Here is a 4,352-nt window from a genome sequence, read left to right as displayed (position 1 = left end):
AGGAAGGAAGGAAGGAAGGAAGGAAGGAAGGAAGGAAGGAAGGAAGGGAAGACAAAAGCAGACCAGACCAGATTTCATAGCTGTATTCTGTCTATCCTTAAAGAATACATAATTCCACTTATATTTTAAATATTCTAGACGACAGAAGAAGGAGGAAAGTTCTTAGGAACAGATAAGAGAATTCAGAAAAACCAAGATTCAGTAACCTACGAAGAATGAAAATATGCTCATAACAAGACAGCTTTTGAGATATTCATTTCAAAATCGCAAAAACTCCCCCATGCAATCTGAAAGAGGCTTTACTTTATTTAAACCAAAGAAAAATGCAGATCCTGAATATATTTATCTACAAACGGCTCATATTCTAAAGTAATACTATTCAACTCTCATTCATTCAAGAGCTGTTCTGTAATTGTTCCAATATAAAGGAGTCAAAACAATTTCTTAATGGAAGTATTAAGTAGTGTTCTATATTGTCAACTAATTTATTTCCCATTTCAGACGTTATTTGACGTGTTTTCATTTCTCTTTTGGAAGGAAACAACTAAATATGTTATCAATCCATCATTTACTTGTACAATAAATAAAGTTCTAAATCACTGCACAGTGTGAAACAGCAAAGAGACTTCTCCATAGCACAAAGCCGTCCTGAAAAGTTTTGCTTTTTAGAAGAAAAAAAATTTTTAAACCTGAGCACTATAAGATACGAATTTTGTAAATAATTATGAAAAGAAAGCAACAATAACAAAACTCTACTAACCTTAGCTCAATCTTATAAAAAGTTCCATAATGATTCATCAAATTTTATTTCCAATTAAATATGTTATCACCCAGTAGTATGCCATACCAGTTTCTAATTCATACTTCAATTATCTTCTAATTTAAATTAATGACTATAGTAGCTGTTACAGAACAACAGCTCTATAGCTTGCCTTTCAGACCAGTAAATAAGAGTTTAAGGGCCTGTGATAGCAAATGCAGTTTCTTAATAGATTTTAAGAAGAATTTTTATAAAAACGTGTGAGGTTATTCAACAGAATCACACTTAATTTGCCAAGCATTTTGTAGAATGCCTAGGACTATGTAAGAAGTATTAAATTTGCAAGCCCTTTGAATGGTTGTAATTTAAAGATAAAAATTGGTTTAATACCAGACAAAGATAGAAGCACAAGTTAGGTTATTAGGGAATTTAGACAATGCATCAGTTTGTATCGTAACTTGTTTGCAAGAACAATGTGTAGTTTTCTGTTACCTCCCAACTAGCTATGTTTTGAGCAGTAGGAATATTTAATACCCTTTCCTCCCATTTTTCCTTTGTGTTGTTCAAATTCTGACAACTCTATTGCCAAATAGCTCAGGCCAAAAATTGTAAAGTTCAAATTTAGAAGGCTCTGCAGTGTTCTCAGTTCTCCTCTGGTGAAAGAGGAGAAAGGTTGTGTCTAATTACTAATCTGAGATTTCCAAAATTTTACCCATGCCATGCCTGCCCCCTCATTAGCATGAAGCTGTTATTTAAATAGTTCAGCAATAAGGACTTTAGTAGCCTCCCTAGGTTAAAAAGATTGAAATTAAATGTGTTTATCTATTGTTTTACTATTCAACTACCTGATTATAAAAACAAAGATTTTTTTCATGAAACTCAGACAGTACTCCTTCAGGGAAAAAAAGAAAATTCCCTAAAACAAAGTTAGAATCAGACCACATGCTTATCTCCAAGTTCTCAATCAACCAACAAATGCTTACCCAACTTCTATTCAAAATATTTGCTCCAGTAGTTCTGATATGACCCAAGCAGAGTTTACACATTATTAATGTACTCCTTTCAGTCTTCTAGATGTGTTTCTTCCAAAATCTACCGGATTCTCAAATAACTTTAAGAACTTTCTCCGGAACAGAAACAAGGTTGTCGCTGACATCAACTTTGTCTTCAAACATGGGGAAGATTATCACTGGAAAGATCTACTGACAACCTATAATACATAGTTGGAACTGTTTATCCACAGAAGTATTCCCCAAGAATCAACCACAGAGCCAAGATGGAGCTTATCTCATTGTTATGCATACTTCTTTTATGGCTTGTGAAGGTAGTTCATTTTATTCTGATTTTACAACTGAGACCTCATGAACCTGAGTGACTTGTTCATCATCACTAGGCTCTATAATGTCCAAAAAAAAAAAAAAAAAAAAAAAAAAAAAACAAACAAACTCAAATGTGAGGCTTTGCCTACACTGAGAAACAGTAGTTCAAGAAATGGTGCCCCGGTTCTGTTAAAATAATCTGAGAGTTATGTGGTAAGTACTTGAGGGTGAATAGGATAGCTTGACAATAAATTTACACTCAAATATCTCCAAGGAATCAAACTTACAGATTAATAATTAGTAATCAGGTCATGTAAAGTAAATTATGAAACAGCATTGATACCAAGATTGGCAGAAAGTTTTTTGTGTGACAAAATCAAGTTTTGGCTAAGATACACACTGCTGATGGCAGTCTACATTGCTATACATACCTGGAAAACAAGTTGTCTTTATCTTGATGTTATAAATAACCTATGACCCAGAAAGTTAACTCCTAGACATATACCCTAGCGAAACTCTTGATCGTGTGCATCCAAAGACATGTATAAACATGATCACAGTAGTATTGCTTTTAGTAGCAAATTCTGGAAACATCCCAAATGTCTATCAATAGTAGAACTGATTTGAAAGGGATGGGGAATGGTAATACAATGGAATAGCATACAGCTGTTTAGATAAAGGAACTCCAATTAAACATATCAACAAAGATACATTTCAAAAACAAGATGTTGAAAGGAAAAAGGTGGATCAAAACAATACACAACATTCTACCTCATTTTTATAAATTCTTAAAATATGCAATATTAAACATACATTATTTAGAGAGGCATTCATAAAAAGCAATGCATTCTTAAGAGGCTGGGATGATAAATGTAAAATTCAGAACAGGTATTGCCTCTGGGAACAGGAAGAGGAAGATGCAGTGTAGGGAAGAAATACACGGAAGGTCAGCAGTAGAGGCAGACTTTTTCTTCTTTTTCTTTTTCCTTTCTTTTTCCTAGCTTTCTTTTTCTTTAGCTATTGTATGCTTTGTATTTTTTGTACTTTCCATATATCATATAGTATATTTTGGTGTGCATGAAATAGTCCTTAATAACATTATTATTATTTTTTATTTGACTTTTAAGTTCAGGGGTACATGTGCACGTTTGTTAAATAGGCAAACTTGTGTCATGGGGTTTTGTTGCACAGATTATTTTCTCACCCAAGTATTAAGATTAGGACCTATTAGTTATTTTTCCTGATCTTCTCCCTCCTCCCACTCTCCACCCTCTACCTTCCAATAGGCCCCAGTGTGTGCTGTTCCCCTCTATGTGTCCATGTGTTCTCATCACTTAGCTCTCACTCATAAGTGAGAACATGCAGTATTGGGTTTTCTGTTTCTGTGTTAGCTTGCCAAGGATAATTGCCTCCAGCTCCATATTCCTGCAAAAGACATAATTTTGTTCTTTTTTTATGGCTGCATACTATTCCATGGTGTATATGTACCACATTTTCTTCAGCCAGTCTATCACTGACGGGCAGTTAGATTGATTCCATGTCTTTGCTCTTAACATTTTTACATGGTCTCTGAGTAGAATAGGGTAGGTTGGTGTAAGGAATTACTGTTTTTAATTGGAAGCAATTACATACTGCATTAAAAAGCATATATATATAGACACACATATATATGTTTTACATTCACATAATCAAACCAAAGCTTTCAGAATTTTCCGCCAAAAAGTATGTGTGGAGGGAGAGAGAGGGGTGTTACGGCGCATTCGTAGGCTCTGAAATAAAATGATCTCCATATTTGCTTCCATTTGTGTATAAATATTTTTTAAGCATATATGCATCCTAGAGTGTGGAAAGAAAATTTCTGGGAAGATTTACAAGAATCTGTGGCAGTTGAAAGTAAGTTCACTTTTAGCTTTATTGTGTAATTTATTGTATTTTTCATTTATTTGTACTTTGTAAACTATTTTATTGTATATTTGATTTCGTTTTTTAATTATCATATGCAGCTTTAATTTTATAACTGAATTACGTTCTGACCCAGGGCAGGAGGTAGAGAAGAGGATGAGAGAAGGACAGAATCCTGAAGACCGCAGCATTCTGCGCTCCGCCCCTGGGATAGAGGGTTCCTGGAACGCCCAGCGCAGCTCCGCCACCCAGCCTAGGCCCGCCACCTGGCGGCGAAGCGAGGCGTGCGGGGCGGGGACGGAGGCGGAGGCGGAGGCGGAGGCGGAGGCGGAGGCGAAGTCGAGCCCCGCCCCACTGCGCACGCTGTGGTT

Source organism: Piliocolobus tephrosceles, chromosome 20 (assembly GCF_002776525.5).
Source record: "Piliocolobus tephrosceles isolate RC106 chromosome 20, ASM277652v3, whole genome shotgun sequence".
Taxonomy (NCBI): Eukaryota; Metazoa; Chordata; class Mammalia; order Primates; family Cercopithecidae; genus Piliocolobus; species Piliocolobus tephrosceles.
Note: the sequence above shows the minus strand (reverse complement) of the source record.